Source organism: Aquarana catesbeiana, linkage group LG01 (assembly GCF_042186555.1).
Source record: "Aquarana catesbeiana isolate 2022-GZ linkage group LG01, ASM4218655v1, whole genome shotgun sequence".
In the NCBI taxonomy this organism is placed as follows: Eukaryota; Metazoa; Chordata; class Amphibia; order Anura; family Ranidae; genus Aquarana; species Aquarana catesbeiana.
In genome coordinates this window covers 541615280-541640080 of record NC_133324.1, presented here as the reverse complement: position 1 = coordinate 541640080, position 24801 = coordinate 541615280, and the positions used below count along the sequence as shown (strand labels likewise).

The following is a 24801-nucleotide window of genomic DNA, read 5'->3' as shown; positions in this document are numbered from 1 at the left end:
GAGACATGTTGAGTTTTTTGAAGTTGTATTTTTTCCCACAATTCTTAAGAATATTAAGAAATAAATTTTTTTTTCTACACATAATTGTCGTAAGTTTTTTCTCACACCCCAAAATACATTCTGTTACTTTTCCTGAGTATGGCGATACCACGTGTGAGACTTTTTTACAGCCTGATCACATACAGGGGCCCAACATCCAAGTAGCACCTTTAGGTGTTCTAGGAGCTTAAATTACACATCTAATTTTCTGTCAACCTATCACACTTTTGAAGGCCCTGGAGCACCAGGACAATGAAAATACCCTCAAAATGATTTTGGAAATCAAACTCCCCAATGTATTTTCTATGAGGCATGGGTTGGAGACAGGTACTCTGATAGGCTGCAGATAGGTACTCAGGTACTCTGATGAGCTGGAGACAGGTACTCAGGTATTCTGACGGGCTGCAGATAGGTACTCAGGTGCTCTGGGCTGCAGATAGGAACTCAGGTACTTTGGGCTGCAGAGAGGTACTTGGGGTCTCTGATGAGCTAGAGATTGGTATTCCGATGGGCTGGAGACGCACTCTGATGGGGTGCAGATAGTTACTCGGGTACTCTGATGGGCTAGAGACAGATACTCAGGTACTCTGATGGGCAGCAGATAGGTACTCGGGTACTCTGATGGGGAGACAGGTACTCGGTACTCTGATGGGCTGCAGATAGGTACTCCGGTACTCTGATGGGCTGGACACAGGTACTCGGGTACTCTGATGGGCTGAAAATAGGTACTCGGGTACTCTGGACTGGACACAGGTACTCTGGTACTCTGATGGGCTGCATATAGGTACTCAGGTACTCTGATGGGCTGGAGACAGGGACTCGGGGACTCTGATAAGCTGCAGGTAGGTACTTTGGCACTCTGGGCTGGAGATAGGTACTTGGGTACTCTGGGCTGCAGATGGGTACTCGGGTACTCTGATGGGCTGCAGATAGGTACTCGGGTAGTTTGATGGGCTGCAGATAGGTACTCGGGTAGTCTGATGGGCTGGAGACAGGTACTCAGGTACTCTGGTGAGCTGCAGTACTTTGGCACTCTGGGCTGCAGATAGGTACTTGGTTACGCTGGGCTGCAGATAGGTACTCGTGTACTCTGATGGGCTGCAGATAGGTACTTAGGTATTCTGATGGGCTGGAGACAGATACTCAGGTAATCTTTTGGGCTGGAGACAGGTACTCTGATGGTACTTTTTATTCCTGGGGCTATCTGGGGACAGTACTTTATACTGTAAACGGTAACTCCTTGTTACCACAATCTCCTCCTGGATTGGTGTGTGAGGAGGAGAACCTAGTAACAGCGAGTTACCACGGTTTGTCGACATTTGTGACCGGCTGTGGTTGGACACAGCCAGTCACGTGGTAAAGAGCCAATTTTATTAGCTCTTTATCCTGATGGGGGATGGGCTGTGTCCAATGGACACGCCTCAACCCCGATCGCTGCGCTGCATGCCCCTGGGGGCGCACACAAGCGGTGAGCACGAGGGCATCATATGTGACTGAAGGTGATTGGACACAGCCGGTCATGTGGTAAAGAGCCATTTTCATTGGCTCTTTACCCTGATCGGGTATGGGCTGTGTCTGACAAACACATCTCATCCCCGATTGCCACGCTGCGTGCCCTTGGGGGTTCGCACGAGTGGCGACACTGCGTCATATGACGCCCGCCTGGATGGATGAAAGGATCCCGCTGGCTTCATTCTGCAATACGCCAGGTGGGAATTGGTTACACACTAATGCCAAACAGATTTCTAATGTTTCTAAGCATTTTAGAGAGGTACATAGAGGCAATAGGGTTGATTTACTAAGGTCAAATAGACTGTGCACTTGCACTCTGCAAGTGCAGTTCCTCCAGAGCTTAGTAAATGAGGTAAAGCTTCAATGCAAAGGATACCCAATGATGTGCAAGGAAACTTTTAAAAAAACAGTATTTTTGCTTGCACATGATTGGATAATGGAAGTAAGCTGTCAATGACGTACTGCGCATGGCTCTGCATTGGGTCCATTGGGATGTGTTCCAGTCCATAGGAATTCGGCAGTGAATAGACGTGCGCCAATACGCATGCGCGTGCGCGCGTGCACAGTAACGCAGCTTTGGCGCCCAGTGATCCTTATAAGGGGCCTCTTCAGAATGCATCCTTGCTGTCTGATCTGCAACTCATCCTGTACCTGATCCTGAACCTGCATCTGCTCCAGTGTTACCCGGCTTCTCCTGACCTCGCTGCTGTCTCCAGTCCTGACCCCTTGGCTTGCCTTTGACCTGCTCTGTGTTCCTGTTTGTTCTCCTGTTGCCGATTCTGCCTGGACTTTGACCATTCTCTGCCTGCTGCTTCTGTCTGATTGATCCGCTGCTGTGACCTGGCTTGTCTGACCCTGCATCTGCCTACCAGTCCTGCATCCGTGTGCATCTGCCTACCAGTCCTGCATCCGTGTGCATCTGCCTACAAGTCCTGCATCCGTGTGCATCTGCCTACAAGTCCTGCATCCGTGTGCATCTGCCTACAAGTCCTGCATCTGTGTGCATCTGCCTACAAGTCCTGCATCTGTGTGCATCTGCCTACAAGTCCTGCATCCGTGTGCACCTGCTTACAGTCCTGCATCTGTGCGCAGCTGCCTGCTACTTCTCAGCGTTTCTGCATCCGCAGCAATCAAGCCTGTTCCTGTCTCCGCCAAGCGGACATCATCTCCAGTAAAGTGGACCCTGCAGGCTCTCCTACCCCGCTGTGCTCCGAGGGTCACTGTTCCCACGCCAGTGATCCCGGAACCAGAGCCGTACAAGAGGTCTCCCTCTGCACGTCAGGCTCACCTCCAAGGTACGTGTCATAAGCAGAGCTTCTGCACATTTACTAAGCTCTGGAGCAACTGCACTTGAAGAGTGCAACTGCACTTTGCACAGTGCACAATCTACAGTATTTGCCTTCAGTAAATCAACTCCAGTATGTCTTCCTTTCGCTTTTATGGAATAGAGTGGGTGTGTTCTCTCCAATTGTCACCCCCAGGCACCTTTAAAGGGAGGTGCGGTGGGTACACAATTTGACCCGAATCCCTAATGGTCAAAATTTATATTGGGACTTTGATCTGTACCTACGTTATTTTTTTCTGCATTTTTTATATTTTCTTTGTATATTTTATTTCCCTGACTGTGGTTTACATAGTCTCCCCCTTCTTTATTTATATGTGTTCTTTTACACATGCGTGTTCTACATGTTTTTTCATATATTTTTGTTGTATCTTTCTGTATTTGGCTCTTTACCAAGATCAGAAATGCGGTGTGTCATATTGACACACCACACCACCGATTGCCGCGCTATGACGCCCAGCCAAGATAATGAAACCACTTTGCGGCCGTCATACTGCTATATTGGGGGGGGGGGGGGAGTGGTTAAACTGAGAAAATGTACCATTTTAAGGAGAAAAAGGGTAATTTTGAAATTGATGTCAGCAACACGGCTCAATAAAGTTGGGACATGGCCATGTTTACCACGGTGTAGCATCCCTTCATCTTTTAACAACACTCTGTAAATATCTGGGAACTGGGGAGACCAGTTGCTGGAGTTTTGGGAGAGGAACGTTGTCCCATTCTTGCCTGACTTCTCAAATTCTCAACAGTCATGGGTCTTCTTTGTCACATTGTTCAATTCAAGATGCGCCAAATATTTTAAGCTGGTGAAAAGGCTAGACCACAGGCAGGCCAGTTACACACCTGGAACCATGCTATTGTCGTAGATGCAGTATTCAGTTTAGCATTGTTCTGCTGAAATATGCAAGGCCTTCCCTGAAAAAGACATTGTCTTGATGGGAGCATATGCTGCTCTAAACCTGGAACTGAGCACTGATAACAAACCAGAAAGGTCCCTCTCCTCTTTAGTCCGGAGGAGTTGGCACCCATCGTTTCCAAAAAGAATGCCAAATATTGATTTGTCTGACCATTTTCCACTTTGAAAGAGACCATTTTAAACAAGCTTTGGCCCAGAGAAGATGGCAGGGTTTCTGGATGTTGTTCAGATATGGCTTCTTCTGTGCATGATAGAGCTTTGAAGTGGTTGTAAAGGCTGAAGGTTTTTTACCTTCATGCATTCAATGCATGAAGGTAAAAAACCTTCTGTGTGTTGCTCCCCCCACAGCCCTCCTAATACTAACCTGAGCTTCCTCTCAATCCAGTGATGTGCATAAGAGCCTTGGCTGTCCCGGGACTCCTTCTCCTCATTGGCTGAGACAGCAACGAGAGTCATGATGATGAAGTTGTTGCAATTTTACACTGAGGAACATTATTCTGAAATTGTTCAACAATGTTTGGATGCAGCTTTTCACAGATTGGTAAACCTCTGCCCATCTTTACTTCTGAGTCACTCTATAGCAGGGGTCAGCAACCTTTTTCCACTTAAGGGCCGGATTCAGTGTATGTGAATGCATGGAGGGCCTCATTCACCTGCTAATAAATGAAGGTAATAAAAATCCTAACACAGTAATAATAACAGTACAGGTTTACCTCACTTTAAGGTGCTTCACTAATACAAAGCCAGTTCACCCTGAGGGAGTATGTAGATGGGGATTCGGATTTCATTCCCCCCTCCCCCATTCTGGCACTCAAGGGTGGCTGACACCAGCCCTGCTAGCCAGCATGGTCTGGAGATGGGGTTCCTGTCCCTAGGGAAAATGTGGTTCTTTCCCTTAGAGGAGATGGGGGCACCGTCCCCAGGGGTGATGGGGTCCCTGTACCAAGGAGTGATGGGGTCCCTGTTCCCAAGTGAGAAGGGGTCCCTGTCCCCAGGGGTGATGGGGTCCCTGTCCCCAGGTGAGAAGGGGTCCCCCATTGTAGGGTCCTCTGTCCCCTGCACCCCCCCCACTGTAGCTTCCTCTGTCCCCTGCATCCCCCACTGTAGTGTTTTCTGTCCCCTGCACCCCCCCACTGTAGCGTCCTCTGTCCCCTGCACCCCCCCCCCCCCCCACTGTAGTGTCCTCTATCCCCTGCACCCCTCACTGTAGTGTTCTCTGTGCCCTGCACCCCCCACTGTAGTGTCCTCTGTCCCCTGCACCCCCCACCCCCACTGTAGTGTCCTCTTTTATACAGCGTCCCAACACTGGAATTGGGGTTGTTTTCACTTTTTTGGTGAGTATCACATATATTTGTTATCACTCTCTAATACCTGCTGGTGTGTTATTGGGAATTCATTGGATGGACTGTCTGTACAAATTTAAAAATGTATCTCTAGACCCTGAAGACCCCTGTGGACCTCTTACTTTAAAGTGATTGTAAAATCTTTTTTTTTTTTTTTTAAATAACAAACATGTTATACTTACCTCCTCTGTGTGGTGGATTTGCACAGGTCAGCCCCGATCCTACCAAGGAGTGATGGGGTCCCTGTTCCCAAGTGAGAAGGGGTCCCTGTCCCCAGGGGTGATGGGGTCCCTGTCCCCAGGTGAGAAGGGGTCCCCCATTGTAGGGTCCTCTGTCCCCTGCACCCCCCCCCCACTGTAGCTTCCTCTGTCCCCTGCATCCCCCACTGTAGTGTTTTCTGTCCCCTGCACCCCCCCACTGTAGCGTCCTCTGTCCCCTGCACCCCCCCCCCCACTGTAGTGTCCTCTATCCCCTGCACCCCTCACTGTAGTGTTCTCTGTCCCCTGCACCCCCCACTGTAGTGTCCTCTGTCCCCTGCACCCCCCACCCCCACTGTAGTGTCCTCTTTTATACAGCGTCCCAACACTGGAATTGGGGTTGTTTTCACTTTTTTGGTGAGTATCACATATATTTGTTATCACTCTCTAATACCTGCTGGTGTGTTATTGGGAATTCATTGGATGGACTGTCTGTACAAATTTAAAAATGTATCTCTAGACCCTGAAGACCCCTGTGGCCCTCTTACTTTAAAGTGATTGTAAAATCTTTTTTTTTTTTTAAATAACAAACATGTTATACTTACCTCCTCTGTGTGGTGGATTTGCACAGGGCAGCCCCGATCCTTCTCTTCTCTGGTCCCTCTTCGTTGCTTCTGGCCCCTCCCTCCTTTCAAGTGCCCCCACAGCAAGCAGCTTGTTTAACCCCGCTCCCTCTCTCTCCTGATTGATTCGCTGACTTTGATTGACAGAAGTGGGAGCCAATGGTGCCGCTGCAGTGTTTCAGCCAATCAGGAGGCAGAGTTCCGGATGACCAAGGGGCTCGTGGACATTGCTGGATTGAGATGGGGCTCAGGTAAATATTAGGGGGGCTGAGGGGGGCTGCTGCACAGAGAAGGTTTTTTTTTTTATTTTAAAGAGGAACTGCAGTCTACTAACATAATTTGTAATAAAAACCTCCAACCACTTTGAATATTATTTTATATATCCTGTGGTTCTGTACTTGCCACATTCACTGCAGAAATCTCCTTCCACTGAGTCTGGCTACAACAATTTTAACTGTAGGCAGCTGAAGCTGTTGCCTGTTCACTTCCTGTATTTACACAGACACACAGAAGCACACCTCCAGCTCTGCAGCCTTGCAGCTCTCACAGGGCCGGATTAACATAGGGGCTGGTGGAGCTGCAGCTCCAGGCCCCTCCCTCAATATAGGCCCATGGCAGTGGCTTGTCAATTCCTGTGTGCCTTCCTGAAGGAAGAGGAGGCCTCTGTGCACACATGGAGGACACAAGTGTCAGTGCAGCCGAGTCCTGTCTCTGCCGATGCCTGACCCCTATCACAGGATCTGTTCACTCACACAGATCCTCAGTGTCTGGGGGAGGGGCGCTGATGTCCTAACCAGCAGGAGCCCGGGAGGAAGGACATCTTACATGCTGTTATGATAAGGTCAGTACATTTGTTAGGGGGATGTTGTGTAATTATTGTGCTAGGGGACAGACTGCTGCTTCCCCCCATGTAATGTGCTCTCTTGTGCCCAGTGCCCACCATGTCATGTGCCTTGCAGTGCCCCCCATGTAATGTGCTGTGCCCACCATGTCCTGTCATGTGCATTGCTGTGCCCACCATGTCATGTGCATTGCAGTGCCCACTATGTAAAGTGCTGTGCCCACCATGTCATGTGCATTGCAGTGCCCCGCATGTCATGTCATGTGCCTTGCAGTGCCCCCCATGTAATGTGCTGTGCCCACCATGTCCTGTCATGTGCATTGCAGTGCCCACTATGTAAAGTTCTGTGCCCACCATGTCATGTGCATTGCAGTGCCCCCCATGTAATGTGCTGTGCCCATGTCCTGTCATGTGCATTGCAGTGCCCACTATGTAAAGTTCTGTGCCCACCATGTCATGTGCATTGCAGTGCCCCCCATGTAATGTGCTGTGCCCACCATGTCATGTCATGTGCCTTGCAATGTCCCCCATGTAATGTTCTGTGCCCACCATGTCATGTCATGTGCCTTGCAGTGCCCCCCATGTAATGTTCTGTGCCCACCATGTCATGTCATGTGCCTTGCAGTGCCCCCATGTAATGTGCTGTGCCCACCATGTCATGTCATGTGCCTTGCAGTGCCCCTCATGTAATGTGCTGTGTCCAGTATGTCATTTGCTGTACGTTGCAGTGCCCACCATGTAATGCGCTGTGCTGAACAATGTCATGTGCTGTGCATTGCATTGCCCTTCATGTGATGTGCAGTGCCCACTATGTCATGCTGTGCCTTGCAGTGCCCACCATGTCATGTGCAGTTCCTAACATGTAATGTGCAGTTGCATTTCCCACCATGAAACGTGCTATGCCATGCAGTGCCCACCATGTAATGTGTTGTGCCCATCATGTAATGTTATGTGCCATTCAGTGCCCACCATGTAATGCGCTGTGCCCACCATGTCATGTCATGTGCCTTGCAGTGCCCCCCATGTAATGTGCTGTGCCCACCATGTCATGTCATGTGCCTTGCAGTGCCCCCATGTAATGTGCTGTGCCCACCATGTCATGTCATGTGCCTTGCAGTGCCCCCATGTAATGTGCTGTGTCCAGTATGTCATTTGCTGTACATTGCAGTGCCCACCATGTAATGCGCTGTGCTGACCATGTCATGTGCTGTGCATTGCATTGCCCTTCATGTGATGTGCAGTGCCCACTATGTCATGCTGTGCCTTGCAGTGCCCACCATGTAATGTGCAGTGTCCACCATGTCATGTGCTGTGCCTTGCATTGCCCACCATGTAATGTGCAGTGCCCACCATGTCATGTGATGTGCCATCCAGTGCCAACCATGTCATGTGCAATGCCCACCATGTCATGGCTGTGCCTTGCAATGCCCGCTATGTAATTTGCAGTGTCCACCATGTCATGTGCTGTGCCATACAGTGATCCCACCATGTAATGTGCAGTGCCCACCGTGTAATGTGCAGCGCCCACCATGTCATGTGCTATGCTGTGCCCACCCTGCCATGTGCTGTGCCCAGCATGTAGTATGTTGTGCCCACTGTGTAATGTGCTGTGCTGTTCAACAGTGCCCACCATGTCATGTGCAGTTCCTAACATGTAATGTGCAGTTGCATTTCCCACCATGAAACGTGCTATGCCATGCAGTGCCCACCATGTAATGTGTTGTGCCCACCATGTAATGTTATGTGCCATTCAGTGCCCACCATGTAATGCGCTGTGCCCACCACATCATGTGCTGTGCCATGCAGTGCCCACTATGTAATGCGCTGTACCCACCATGTAATGTGCTGTGTCATGCAGTGCCCACCATGTCATGTGCAGTGCCCATCATGTAAATTGCTGTGCAGTGCCCACCATGTCATGTGCTGTGTTGTGCCCACCATGTCATGTGCTGCACCATGCAGTGCCTACCATGTAATATGCTGTACTCACCATGTAATGTGCTGTACATTGTCCACCATGGCATGTGCCGTGCAGTACCCACAATGGAATGTGGTGTGCAGGGCTCATCATGTCATGTGTGGTGTCCACCATTTAATGTGCTGTGCTCACAATGTAATGTGCTGTGCTGTGTCATGCAGTGCCCACCTTGTCATGTGCTGTGCAGTGCCCACTATATAATGTGTTGTGCCCACCATATAATGTTCTGTGCAGTGCCCACTTGTAATGTCCAGTGCCCACCATGAAATGTGCTCAGCTGTGCCTGCCATGTCATGTGCTGTGCCCACCATATAAGGTCCTGTGCCCACTGTGTGCATGAGCTGTGCCCACCATGCAATGTGTTGTGTTGTGCAGTACCAACCATGTCATGTGCTGTGCCCACCATATAATGTACTGTGCCTACCTTGTAATGTGCTGTATTGGGCAGTGCCAACCGCGTAATGTGCTGTGCCCGCCATTAAATGTGCTGTATCCATGTATCCACCATGTAATGTGTTGTGCCAACCATGTGATGTACTGTGCTATACCCCCCCCTCCCGTGTAATGTACTATGCTGTTCCCCCCACAGACTCACCCCCTCACTCCCACCCCCCTCTCTCTCTCATCCCCCTCTCTCTCTCATCCCCTCTCTTTCACCCTGTTCTCTCTCTCACCCCCTTCACCCCCTACCACCCTCTCTCTCTTTCACCCTCTCTCTATTCCCCTTTTTCTCACCCCCCCTCTCTCTCTCTCTCTCTCTCTCTCTCTTTCTCTCTCTCCCCCCCCTCTCTCTCACCTCCTCTCTCTCTTTAATTTAAATTTCACAAAAAATTGTTTGCGTTTTCATTTTATTTATTTTCATAAAAAGGCCCACCAACATCCTTAGCACCAGGCCCATGATGCTCTTAATCTGGGCCTGAGCTCTCATTGCCCCTCTTATGACTCATCCTCCCTCCCTTCTTGGCAAACTCTCAGGAGAGTGAGAGAGAGAGATGTGCATGATGTCATAAGCCTGGGCTTTTTACCAGACACGATACAGGAAGTGGGCTGTATAAGGTTTTTACTGGCCGAAAAGAAATGTTTTACTTTCCAAAGTTAAAGCAACAAGAGCAGAAGATTTAATAGATGGAAAGAAAAAATTACTGAAGGTCCGCTTTAATGCATAGAATGTATTAAAATAAAAAACCTTCTGCCTTTACAACCACTTTAAAGGGGTTGTAAAGGTAAAAATTTTTTCACCTTAATGCATTCTATGCATTAAGGTGAAAAAACTTTTGACAATACCGCCGCCCCCAGCCCCCCCGTTTTACTTACCTGACGCCTCGAATCTCCGCTGCTCGTTCTCGTCATCTCCATTGCAGCTCAGCCTGGTCGCTGATTGGCTGCAGTGGATGGATTGAAAGCAGCGCAGCCATTGGCTCGCGCTGCTGTCAATCACATCCGATGACGCGGAGCGCCGGGGGGGCGGGGCCGAGTGATACAGCGAGCGGCTATAGCCGCCGGCTGTATCACAGGAGTGCGCCCGCAAGCACTCACCACCATGCGAGGGAGCTCGCATTAAGGTGGTTAATGCTTGCGGGGAGGAGCTGAAACAGCCGCCGAGGGACCCCAGAAGACCAGGTTCGGGGCCACTCTGTGCAGAACGAGCTGCACAGTGAAGGTAAGTATAACATGTTTGTTATTTTTCAAAAAAAAAAAATTTTACCTTTACAACCCCTTTAACTGTGGCTACCTTTATGATCTACACTTGCTGAGTTTCTACAACTGATGTTCCTTGAGGACCTTGGTCTTACTGATATGTATGTTAGTCTAGGTAAGTTGTTTCGGCAGATACATTAGATGCCTGCATATGTGTATGTATTTATGTACATGTAGGTATGTATCTTAGCACACCCTTGGTGCTTAATCAGAGGTTTTTTTGTGATGATTTTGTATTGGTTATCCTTCCTTCACACCCTTTAGATCTTAGCACACCCTTGGGGCTTAATCAGAGGTTTGTTTGTGATGATTTTGTATTGGTTATCCTTACTTCACTCCTCTTATGCCGCGTACACATGATCGGAATTTCGGCCCGCAAAAGACCGATGAGAGTTTTTCGTCGAAAAATGCGACCGTGTGTATGCTCCATCGGACTTTTTCTGGCCGAATTCCAGCCAGCAAAAGACTGAGAGCATGCTCTCAATTTTTCGGTCGGCAAAAGTTCCTATCCGAAAATGCGATCGTCTGTGGCAATTCCGATGCACAAAATTCCTACACATGCTCGGAAATAATTTGACGCATGCTTGGAAGCATTGAACTTCATTTTTTCGGCTGGTCGTGGTGTTGTACATCACTGCGTTCTTGACGGTCGTACGTTCAGCGAATTTTTGCATGACTTTGTGTACGCAAGGCAAACTTGAGTGGAATCCCGTCGGAAAAGCCGTCATATCTTTTTCCGACGAGAAGTCCGATCATATGTACACAGCATTAGATCTCTTAAATTACTTTTCAAGCATTGAAGGCATTGTTGTTTGCCTTTTCCCTCTTTAGTCTCGCTGCTCACCTGGTACACATTCTGCAATGACCACATCTGTCCTTACAGCAGGTATATCAAAATCTATGTCTGTAATCATATTTTAGGACCTCCCGCATGTCCCGTTTTGTGGGAAATCAGGCGTGGACCCAATTTTGAATCCTTGTTTATTGTACAAATTGTAATATGTATTTTGCTTTACTCCTGGATAGAGATGGGCCGAATGACCCCCTGTTCGGTTCACGCCAGAACTCTCAAACATCACAAGAGTTCGGACACGAACGACAAACCTCATTGAAGTCTGTGGGACCCGAGCAGGAAAAATCAAAAGTCCCTATTTCGAAGGCTTTTATGCAAGTTATTAGCCATAAAAAGTGCATGGGGCCTGGGTACTGCCCTGGGGGACATGTACCAATACAAAAAACACTTTTAGAAAATATTGTTTTTAAAGGAGCTGTGATTTTATGATTCTTAAATTGAAACAATAAAAATGAAAAATGTATTTAAATATAGTGCCTGGAGGTCCCCTTAGTCTGCATGTAAAGTGGCACATCATCATGCATAGAACCTGCTGCAGCAAAACTGAGATTTATAAAGAAAAAAAAGACATTTAAATTAATTTTCCCTGTGTTTTTCCTTTTTCCATACCATCTATCTTTCTTATCTACACCTTTACCTCGGTTGAACATAATTTTACTTTGTAACTACTAGTATTCTAGTTCCTTACATGTGACCATTATTACCACTCAATGTCATTTAAAATTGTCATGATTGTACACCAATGTTTTTGCGCTCTGAAGTTCTGGATATTATTATTCACATACTTCCCTATTATTGTGTTGATAACAAAGCTTATTTTCTTATGCCGCGTACACACGATCGGAATTTCGGCCCGCAAAAGACCGATGAGAGTTTTTCGTCGAAAAATGCGACCGTGTGTATGCTCCATCGGACTTTTGCTGGACGAATTCCAGCCAGCAAAAGACTGAGAGCATGCTCTCAATTTTTCGGTTGGCAAAAGTTCCTATCTGAAAATGCGATCGTCTGTGGCAATTCCGATGCGCAAAATTCCTACACATGCTCGGAAATAATTCGACGCATGCTCGGAAGCATTGAACTTAATTTTTTCGGCTGGTCGTGGTGTTGTACATCACCGCGTTCTTGACGGTCGTAAGTTCAGCAAATTTTTGCGTGACTTTGTGTATGCAAGGCAAACTTGAGTGGAATCCCGTCGGAAAAGTCGTCATATCTTTTTCCGACGAGAAGTCCGATCGTATGTACACGGCATTAGATCTCTTAAATGACTTTTCAAGCATTGAAAGCATTGTTGTTTGCCTTTTCCCTCTTTAGTCTCGCTGCTCACCCGGTACACATTCTGTAATGACTGCATCTGTCCTTACAGCAGGTATATCAAAATCTATGTCTGTAATCATATTTTAGGACCTCCCGCATGTCCCGTTTTGTGGGAAATCAGGCGTGGACCCAATTTTGAATCCTTGTTTATTGTACAAATTGTAATATGTATTTTGCTTTACTCCTGGATAGAGATGGGCCGAATGACCCCCTGTTCGGTTCAAGCCAGAACTCTCAAATATCACAAGAGTTTGGACACGAACGACAAACCTCATTGAAGTCTGTGGGACCTGAGCAGGAAAAATCAAAAGTCCCTATTTCGAAGGCTTTTATGCAAGTTATTAGCCATAAAAAGGGCATGGGGCCCGGGTACTGCCCTGGGGGACATGTACCAATACAAAAAACACTTTTAGAAAATATTGTTTTTAAAGGAGCAGTGATTTTATGATTCTTAAATTGAAACAATAAAAATGAAAAATGTATTTAAATATAGTGCATGGAGGTCCCCTTAGTCTGCATGTAAAGTGGCACATCATCATGCATAGAACCTGCTGCAGCAAAACTGAGATTTATAAAGAAAAAAAAGACATTTAAATTAATTTTCCCTGTGTTTTTCCTTTATCCATACCATCTATCTTTCTTATCTACACCTTTACCTCAGTTAAACATAATTTTACTTTGTAACTACTAGTATTCTAGTTCCTTACATGTGACCATTATTACCACTCAATGTCATTTTAAATTGTCATGATTGTACACCAATGTTTTTGCGCTCTGAAGTTCTGGATATTATTATTCACATACTTCCCTATTATTCTGTTGATAACAAAGCTTATTTTATCATAAATGACACATAATATGGTGCCCCCATCCCATAGGACACAGTCTGCTCCCATCGGGGGTCTGGGTTGGCGGGAACCGCGTATAGAACACAATAAGTTCATTACTCCGAATTAAATGGTGTTGACTTGTCTTCCACGTATCCATGTATGCTTTATAGAATACCTCGTTAACAACTATACAACACGAGCTCAATATGCCAGTGTGCTTACTGGTTTCAACCTTGTTACCTCTTTGTCTTTTTGTGTTGATAAGACAATAAAACCTATTGAACCTAAATCAATTTTCCCTGCAAGTTTTCTTTATTTAGTAAACAACAGCTTGTGGGGCCAGTCTGTATGATGAGGCCATATTTTAGTGCACTCGGAACAATATTCGAGATTTTTTGGATAAATTCTGGTGTCTCTTTGGCAGACTTTGGATGGAAATAAAGTTTTGCACCACAGTGAGCAAGCCTTATGTGAAGAAGCCAAATTATAGTACACTCAGGTCAAGCTGAACAATTGTTTTAAGATAAAGTCTGGTGTCTCTTTTGCAGACTTTGGATAGAAGTAACAGCTGTGGAAAAATTGGGCTTTGGGTGTTGGTGGTGCCTTCACCCCATAATCTTCTAGAGGTATTCTTGAGGAAAGCAAGAATTGACCCTGCTGTAAAAAATTAAAATGTGACGCCCCTGTCAAACCTTTGCAGAAAAATCGATCTTTGGGTGTTGCCTTCACCACATAACCTTCTAGAGGTACATAGTTAGTCAGGTTTAAAAAAGTCACAACTCCATCTAGTTCAACAAAAAAAAAAAATTCATACAATGCATATACACAATTCTTTACCCACAGTTGATCCAGAGGAAGGCAAAAAACCCCAGCAAAGCATGCTCCAACTTGCTACAGCGGGGGGAAAAAATTCCTTCCTGATCCCTGAGAGGTAATCGGATTCTCCCTGGCTCCTTATCCTTGATGCCACAAATTCTCTGGTCCTTTCGAAGGCTTTGAAGTATAAGGGAATCCATGTCCCAAAAGTTTGCGGAGGCGTGAAAAACAGAGTCCTCGGGGTCACTGAGGATTACAGTATCTGGAACTGCCTCCTCCCAGCCACGTACTACTCCCAAGGTTTCTGGGGACTGAAAAACATCTCTTAAGTTTGACATATGTCTTCCTCTACTTCAATGCCTCCAAAACTGCCATAATCCTCCTCCTCCTCCTTCTCCTCTTGTGTGTTCTGTTGCGTAGGAAGAAAGGTATCTGCATAAAGCGAGCCTTGAGAGCCTGCAGAGTCTGCTCCAGCAGGAACACAAGAGGGATTGTGTCACTGATGCATGCACCATTCTCGTTGCCTTCCTAAATGGTGACAGTACAGTGCATGCATGCTTTATCAGCAGCCATGGAAAGAAAGCTGAGGTGCCCTGAGCCTGTCCTTGTGCCATACTCATACAGGTACTCGTTGATGGCCCTCTGCTGCATGTGCAGCCGCTGCAGCATTGCCAAAAGTGAGTTTCCCCTGATGGGCGTGTCATAAATCAGGCAGTTTACGGGCAGGTGGAATTCCAGCTGAATTTCAGCCAACCTGGCTGTGTATGACCGCCTGAAATGGCTACAGACTCTTCTGGCCTGCTTTAGAAGAACTTGCAAACTTGGGTACCTGTGTAAACTCTGTCACCTTTCCCTGTCGAAGGATGGACAGAAGGTTAGTGCCATTATCGTACACTACCATTCCTGGCTCAAGCTTCCGTGGCGTGAACCACCTCTGGGCCTGCCCCTGCAGATCTGAAAGAATCTCTGCTCCGGTGTTGCTTTTGTCCTCTAGACAGACCAGCTGAAGCACTGCATGGCATCTTTTAGACTGACTCGTTGAATGGCCTCTTGAACGCTTAGAGGGTACTGGTGGTCCATAGGACAATCAAGCAGAGGAGAGCATGGAGGAGGAGGGGGTGGAGCTGACAGATCTCGCATCATCACAAGCTGTATTGAGATGTGGCGGCAAAACAAACTCCAGCACTGAGCCCTGTCCTACATCCTTCCTAGTTGCAAGCAGAGTTACCCAGTGTGTTGTGAATGAAATATATCATCCCTGACCATACTTGCTGGACTATGAGTCAGCAGTAAGGTGGACCTTGTGGCTGACTGCCTTGCCCAACAAAGTCATAGCATTGCCTTCCGCGTGATGGTACAGAGTTGGAATAGCCTTACGTGAAAAGAAATAGCGACTGGGAACCGGCCATTGTGGTACAGCTCATTCTGCAAATTAATGGAAGGGGCAGAATCCACAAGATGGAAAGGAGGAGTTGTAAAGCCAGCAATTTTGACACTCTGAAATTTAGACGCTGGGCATGTAGGTGGCAGGGAGTGTATTTTTTTTGTGCTGCAGCAGCTGGGGCAGAGAAATTTGCCTGCTATACTCTACAGCTGGTGATGTGCTGTTGGCAAACGTGTTGCAAGGACCTGTGACACCCTTTGCTATATAATCATGCCTTTCAGTGGAGGCCGCTAAGATATAGCGGGGTTACACATGAGAGGTGAGGAGTGAGGAGGAGAAGAATTTGATCCCTTGTGTGTGGCTTTCAGGTGTTTTTGCCAACGGGCTGAGTGGTGCAAGCTTAAATGCCTTGTTAAGCATGTGGTACCCAAATGGCTGGTATTTTTGCCATGATTGAACTGCTGGCAGCAGTGATTGCAATTTGCAACAGTGCAATTGGCTGCACATGTGCTGAAAAAGTCCCACACAACTGAGCTGTGGGAAGTGGGTTGGGAGATAACAGCTCCACAATCAGATGACATAGGGTGGCTGCTCTCTACTCTTCCATGATGCCTGGCTCTGGAGGACATCCTGCCTCGTTGGGGTTGTTTCTCCCCCTCACTTTCCTCCTCAGCTTTACCTGGCTCCCAAGTCACGTCAGTGACCACATCATCAGCATTCCCTCCATCCTCATCATCACTGGAGCCAACTTGGCAATGTGCTGTGGATGGGGGAACAAGAACGTCAGTTTGTTGTTTATCAGTGTTCCCCACTCTCTGTTGGCTCATGTTAGTCCCTTCTTTTACCTTAGAACCAATATCTGAATCAAGTAATGTCTGTGCATCCTCAAGCAGCAAGTGGCTGACACTGTTTTCAAATAATTCAGCTGACTCCTCCATGTATGATTCTGGGGCTATGGCCAGAGTAGCTGCAGACAAGGAGGCAGAATAAGCCGCTCTGGCAGCAGTGGTGTACACTAGTGCCAGCTTGAAGGGTCATAGAGGATGTGGAGGATGAGGATGGTTTAGTATGCCAGTCCACCACCTCCTCTACATGCTGTGGCTGGATAGCACGGGCAACATGACTAAACAGTGACAAAGGTGACCTGCCAGAGGACAGACCATGACCACCTTTGCTTGTGGAGACAGACGCTGCTGGCCTCCTCATGGTGGCATGGGAATGTCTGCCTCTCCTTGTTGGCCTCCCAGACATGATGGGGGGCTTATTACCCAAATGTTATAGATACTGGGAAATATGTAATTGGATGCACTTTATTCACTGAAAATTGGTGCATTTTAACCACTTGCCGACCAGCCGCCACAGTTATAACTGCAGCAGGTTGGCTCGGCTGTGCAAATCGCCGTTGGTGTATGTCGGGCTCGTACACATCGATTTGTGGGCTGATCAGCGGGCCCGCGATCGTTTCCCGCAGTGACAGAACGGGGATTTGCAAAGTAAACAAAGCAGATCTCTGTTCTGTCAGGGGATGACACACAGATCCTGTCTTTCTGCTATGCAGGAAGATGGGTCTGTGTGTTGTCCCAGGAAGCCCATCCCCCATAAGTTAGTAAACACACTGAGGGAACACATTTAACCCCAGATGTTAACCCCTTCCCTGCCAGTGCCATTAGTACAATGTCAGTGCATATTTTTAGCAATGATCACTGTAATAATGCCACTGGTTCCCAAAAAAAGTGTCAAAAATGTCAGTTAGGTGTCTGATCTGTCCACCGCAATGTCGCAGTCCCGCTGAAAATCACAGATCACTGCCATTACTAGTAAAACAAAAAAATATAAAAATGCCATAAATGCCATAAAAAATGCCATAAATCTATCCCCTATTTTGTAGACGCTATAACTTTTGCGCAAACCAATCAATATATGCTTATTGGGGTTTTTTATGAAAAATATGTAGCAGAATACAAATTGGCCTAAACTGATGAAGAAATTAGATTTTTTTTAAAAATGTATTGGGTGTGTTTCATAGCAGAAAATAAAAAGTATTGTTTTTTTTCAAAATTGTCTGTCTTTTTCTGTTTATAGCGCAAAGAATAAAAACCGCAGGGGTGATCAAATACCACCAAAAGAAAGCTCGATTGGTGGTAAAAAAAGGACATCAATTTTGTTTGGGTTCTACATCGCACACCCACGCAATTGGCAGTTAAAACGACGCAGTGCCGCATCGCAAAAAATGGTGGTTAAATTAAGGACTGACTCTAAAAGAAATGTAAAAGCTATTAAAAAAATGTAAAAAAAGACAATTTAAAAAAAGGGGGCAGGCATGGAAAAAAAAAAAGAAATAAAAACATGCAGCAACCAAAGAAAAAGAGTATACAGCAGTGCGCACGCCTGCTGCATGGTGGGGGACCCGATGCGTGTGACTAGCGGGTGCAATCGCCGCCGGCTACACACGATCGGGGGCACGAGCGCCAGCATGGGGATTTGTGTGTATAAACATACAAATCCCTGTTCTGTCAGGGGAGAGGAGACATATCGTTGTTCCTACTAAGTAGGAACAACGATATGTCTCCTCCTCCAGTCAGTCCTATCCCCATACAGTTAGAAACACTAACTAGGGAACACAGTTAACCCCTTGATCGCCCCCTAGTGTTAACCCCTTCCCTGCCAGTGACATTTACACAGTAATCAGTGCATTTTTATAACACTGATCGCTGTATAAATGTCAATGATCCCAAAAATGTGTCAAAAGTGTCTGATCTGTCCGCCTCAATGTCGCAGTACCATAAAAAAAATAATAATAATAAAAATGTCACAAATCTTTCCCATAGTTTGTAGACGCTATAACTACTGCGCAAATAAATCAATATTCCCCTATTGCTTTTTTTTTACCAAGAATATGTAGAAGAATATATATATTGGCCTAAACTGATGAAGAAATTTTTGGGGATATTTATTATAGCAAAAAGTAAAAAGTATTGTTCTTTTTTTCAAAATTGTCGCTCTTTTTTTGTTTATAGCACAAAAAATAAAAAAAGCAGAGGTGATCAAATAGCACCAAAAGAAAGCTCTATTTGGGGGAAAAAAGGATGCAAATTTTGTTTGGGTACAACATTGCATGACCACGCAGTTGTCAGTTAAAGCAACGCAGTGCCAAATTGTAAAAAGTGCTCTGGTCAGAAAGAGGGTAAAATCTTCCGGGGCTGAAGTGGTTAAACACTGCACTACATTAACACACTACACTGACACACTTTTCTCACACACTATACTAACAGTAAACTTATGCCGCGTACACACGGTCGGACTTTCCGGCATACTTGGTCCGGCGGACCAGAGTGTGCCGGACAATCCGCCCGTGTGTGGGCGCCGGCGGACTTTTCCGGCGGACTTTTTCCCAAAAGCCCGCCGGACCTAGATTTGAAGAAAGTTTTAAATCTTTCCGCCGGACTCAGTTTCGGGCGGAAAGTCCGCTCGTGTGTGTGCTGGTCCGACGGAAAGCCCGCTCGTGTGTATGCTGGTCCGACGGACCAGATACGACACGAGGGCAGGGTATTGCATCTCGCGCTCGCTGCAATAGGAAAAACAAATTTTCCTATTGCGGCGAGCGCGGGGCATACCAGGCCCTTAGGTCTGGTATTGATTATAAAGGGAACCCCCTACGCCGAAAAAACGGCGTGGGGTCCCCCCTAAAATCCATACCAGACCCCGATCCGAGCACGCAGCCTGGCCGGTCAGGAAAGGGGGTGGGGACGAGCGAGCGCCCCCCCCCTCCTGAACCGTACCAGGCCACATGCCCTCAACATGGGGGGTGGGTGCTTTGGGGGAGGGGGGCCGCCCTGCGGGCCCCCCCCACCCAAAGCACCTTGTCCCCATGTTGATGAGGACAAGGGCCTCTTCCCGACAACCCTGGCCGTTGGTTGTCGGGGTCTGCGGGCGGGAGCTTATCGGAATCTGGGAGCCCCCTTTAATAAGGGGGCCCCCAGATCCCGGCCCCCCACCCTATGTGAATGAGTATGGGGTACATGGTACCCCTACCCATTCACCTAGGGAAAAAGTGTAAGTAATAAAACACACTACACAGGTTTTTAAAATATTTTATTAAACAGCTCCGGGGGGGGATCTTCCTCCGGCTTCGGGGGTCTTCTTCCGGCTTCGGGGGTCCCTCCGCTTCATCTTCTCCCGGCGTCCGGTTGGTTCTTCTCCGCTCTCTTCTCTCCAGTTCTTCGGCCGGCTCCTCTGCTGTCTTCAGGTAGCTCTCTTGCCAGCAGAGGTCCGGACTTCTTGTCTTCTTCTCTTCTCCAGATGTTGACACGACGCTCTCTCCGGCTGGACTGCTCTCCGAGGGCTGCGTTGTGACTTATATAGGCGGAGACCCCGCCCCCTTTTGATGTCACAGTCCCTGGGCATGCTGGGACTGTGACGTTTTAGGGGGCGTGGTCAACATCACCCAGTGACCACGCCCCCTAAAACGTCACAGTCCCAGCATGCCCAGGGACTGTGACATCAAAAGGGGGCGGGGTCTCCGCCTATATAAGTCACAACGCAGCCCTCGGAGAGCAGTCCAGCCGGAGAGAGCGTCGTGTCAACATCTGGAGAAGAGAAGAAGACAAGAAGTCCGGACCTCTGCTGGCAAGAGAGCTACCTGAAGACAGCAGAGGAGCCGGCCGAAGAACTGGAGAGAAGAGAGCGGAGAAGAACCAACCGGACGCCGGGAGAAGATGAAGCGGAGGGACCCCCGAAGCCGGAAGAAGACCCCCGAAGCCGGAGGAAGATCCCCCCCGGAGCTGTTTAATAAAATATTTTAAAAACCTGTGTAGTGTGTTTTATTACTTACACTTTTTCCCTAGGTGAATGGGTAGGGGTACCATGTACCCCATACTCATTCACATAGGGTGGGGGGCCGGGATCTGGGGGCCCCCTTATTAAAGGGGGCTCCCAGATTCCGATAAGCCCCCGCCCGCAGACCCCGACAACCAACGGCCAGGGTTGTCGGGAAGAGGCCCTTGTCCTCATCAACATGGGGACAAGGTGCTTTGGGGTGGGGGGGGGCCCGCAGGGCGGCCCCCCTCCCCCAAAGCACCCACCCCCCATGTTGAGGGCATGTGGCCTGGTACGGTTCAGGAGGGGGGGGGGCGCTCGCTCGTCCCCACCCCCTTTCCTGACCGGCCAGGCTGCGTGCTCGGATCGGGGTCTGGTATGGATTTCAGGGGGGACCCCACGCCGTTTTTTCGGCGTAGGGGGTTCCCTTTATAATCCAGACCTAAGGGCCTGGTATGCCCCGCGACGGGGCTCGCAAGGTGTCAATCTCGCCGATAAAAGCGGCAAGATTGACATCCTTTTCTAGTCCCGTTGCACCTGAGTCACGTTCAAAATGAACGGACTTGTCCGTGTGTGGGCAAGTCCGTTCATTCTGAAAGTCCGCCGGAACTCCGGCGAAAGTCCGTCGGAAAGACGGGCGGACTTAGCCCGCCGGAAAGTCCGGGCGTGTGTGGGCAAGTCCGTCCGTTTTAAAGTCCGGCGCACCTGGCGGACAAAGTCCGTCGGAAAGTGTGCCGGACCAAGTAGGATAGAAAGTCCGACCGTGTGTACGCGGCATTACACTCTACACTCAGTCAAATGTTATGTAAAGCTGTGTTAAACATTGCACTACACTAACAACTACTCTCACACACTATACTAACAATAAACAAACACTGCACTCAAGAGTCACAATAAGTGAACAGTGAACACACCAACTGCTAGTAGCAAAACGAGCCCTGCTTTATGTATCTCAACTCCAACACACTTCAAGAGCTGGCTATGGGAAGTTAGCTTTTATAGTGTAGGGTGAGACTATGAGTACTGAGCCGTGATTGGAAAAAGTAATCATTTTGTCCAATCAGGGCTGTGACAGTGCTAATTGGCAAATCACCCATTTGGGCCCTAGAATCTCATTGTGGGGCGCTCGGTGAGCAAACCTGCTACCTGAGCTACCTGCAAATTCAGATGTTCGCCCGCCAGTCGAACAGGCAAGGTTTGGGCCGAACTTATGCTCGGCTCGAACTGTTCGCCTATCATCTCTACTCTTGACGCAGAACACCGTTCCAAAAAAAGCGTTGAGTTCAAGGGCTAGTCTCACCCCCAGATTATATATTATTAAGTAAATGGTTGTACATTGAATGTTTTAATCGGTATAATGTATTATTGGCATTATTGTACTGGGGATGCGACACACACTTTGGATGGGTTTCAGTAATTGTTTTTGTTGAATATACAGTATGTGCTTATACTGTAACATATAATTTTAATTTTTATTTTGTAATAATAATATATATTTTTTTTTTAAACATATTACTTTGTGGATGCAATCTTTGATTGGTCACCAGTGCTCATATGGTGACACTGAACTACTCTGATGACAGTATGTAAACAAAATTGTAAAAATATTAAAACATAAAAAATAAAATTAAACATTGAATAAAAAAACTATTTTGTTATTATTTTTATTTTTTTGACATACTGTCACCAATGAGTATCCCTGTTCATCACCACACTAGTTATATGATGACACGGTACTGCACTGGTGACAGTATGTAAAAAAAATATGAAAAAAAAATGTAATTTCTTAATTTTCCAAAAAATTGTGTCAATAAATTTGAACTTCAAAAAACTTGCCATGCCTCTTACTAAATATCTTGGGTTGTCTTCTTTTCAAAAAAGGGTAATTTGGGAGGTATTTGTACTGTTCTAGCATTTTAGGGCCATCCATGTTAAACAGCCCCGTCGCAGGAGCCGTTGCTAAGCTGGCTTGCTCATCGAGAAAGGAAAACCATTTTTTTCCTTTCCCGTTGTGTGTGAGGTGCGTGGTGACTTATATAGGCATGGGGCGTGGTCACCGGGTGGTGTCACCCGGTGACCCCACCCCTTATGACGTCACAGTCTCATCATGTCCCGGGACTGTGATGTCATAAGGGGCGGGGTCACCGGGTAATGACCACGCCCCATGCCTATATAAGTCGCCGCGCACCTCGCATACAGCATTACAGCGGGAGAGAGCGTTGTGTCCACATCGGAAGAAGAGAAGAGGGAACAAGACGATGGAGAAGACCGGGCCACCGCTAGCGGGAAAAGAACCGGACACCGGGAGAAAAGGCCGGAGAGAGTGGAGAAGTCAGAAGAAGACCCCCGAAGTCGAAAGAAGACCCCTGAATTAGGAAGAAGACCCCCGGAGCTGCCTAATAAATTACTTTAAAAGCCTTTGTAGTGTGTTTTTTTATTGACACTTTTTTCCCCAGATGAATGGGTAGAGGTACGATGTACCCCATACTCATTCACTGGATCTGGGGGCCCCCTTATCAAAGGCTCCCGGATTCCGACAAGCCCTCCGCCTGCAGACCCCGACAACCAACGGCCAGGGTTATCGGGAAGAGGCCCTTGTCCTCATCAACATGGGGACAAGGTGCTTTGGGGTGGGGGGGCGCAGGGCGCCCACCCCCCATGTTGAGGGCATGCAGCCTGGTATGGTTGACCGGCCGGGCTGCATAATCGGATAAGGGTCTGGTATGGATTTTGGGGGGACCCCCTGGTATGCCCCTGGAGGGGAACCCATGCCAGTTTTTTTATATAAAATTTGGTGCGGCGTTCCCCCTCATGATTCATGCCAAACACCTGTGCGCAATGCTTGCCGCTCATCGTCAAAGGAAAAAACACAGTTTTCCTTTCCCGATGAGCGAGCCAGCGCGAGATGTACAGTACCCTGTCGCCGAGAACCAGCGCGATCTGGGATCGCGCTGGAAACACATTCTCGTCGTCAGGTACTGTATATGACTATCTATAGAACTAATTTTTAGCTTGCTCACCCTGAGCTTGCCTACATTTTGCTTGCTGGAACTTTGACATAGTGGGAAATTTGAGGAGATTGAAACAGGAATCTTCTAACCTGTAGGTAACATCTGAAATTTGCTGTAAGTAATATTAATATTGTAAGTGGGACTCTGCTGCTTGCATAGATAGAAAGGGCTGCAAGGGCTGGCACAGTAATGATAATGGGAGGTTTTAACTGATTGATTCAAGTAATGGCACTTCTATAACAGTTAAAGGGCAAAAATTTATAAAATCTATTAAAAGACAATTTTATGGTACAGTGCATAGAGGCCCCAACTAGAAATGATGCTATGCTGGACCTGGTAATCTCTAACCATGCAGAGCTTATTACTAATGTTCATATAAAAGAACATCTAGGTAGCAGTGACCATAACAGGATTTCATTTAATGTTAGCTGTAAACAACAAGCACATACGGGAAAGATAAAAACACTTAACTTAAGGAGAGCAAATTCTCAACAGCTGAGGGCCGCTCTTCAAGACTTAGACTGGGAGAGAATATTGGCATTGATGATCACAGAACAGAAATGGGAATTCTTCAGAACGACTGTACATGAACACACTGCGAAAAATATTTCCGTGGGCAATAAGTTTAAAAGCCTAAAAATAAAACCCGGCTGGCACGCTGCCAAAGTTAAAGAAGCTATAAATAATAAGAGAGCTTATAAGAAATATAAAAATGAAGGAAACTATCATCATTTAAATGTTACAAGGAATATAACAGAATATGTGAAAAGAAAATTAAAGCCACAAAAATAACTACAGATTGCAAAAGAGAGTAGGACAAACCCTAAAAAATGTCAAATATATTAATAGTAAAAAGGTCAGGTCTGACCACGTAGGCCCTTCACAAAATAACCTGGAGTGGGTGAGTTGGGACAAAGGGAAAGAAAAGTTATTAAAATATTTAGACAGAAGGTGAATAAGACACCTGGTCCTAATGGCATACACCCACGGGTCCTAAAAAAATGGAGTTCTGTCATTTCAAAGCCATTGTTTCTAATTTTAAGGGACTCTTTAATGACTGGCATAGGTACCACTGGATTGGTGTAAGCCCAATGTGGTGTCTATATTTAAAAAGGGGTCAAAGTCTTTACCATGTAACTATGGACATGTTAGTTTAACTTCTATAGTTTGGAAGACACTGGAGAGTTTTAGATATAAAAAACATTTTAAGCAATAGCCAGCCATAGATTTATGAAAGACAGATGTTTTCAAACAAATCTGATTTCTTTTATGAGGAGGAAAACAAAACC

The 24801-nt window shown here is 47.0% G+C and overlaps 1 protein-coding gene across 13 annotated transcripts in view; it reads left to right on the top strand.

The window, feature by feature from the left end:
• ADGRL3 (adhesion G protein-coupled receptor L3) overlaps window positions 1-24801 on the top strand; it is a 1522275-nt gene that overhangs the window by 671056 nt on the left and 826418 nt on the right. The gene's annotated exons all lie outside the window — the stretch shown is intronic.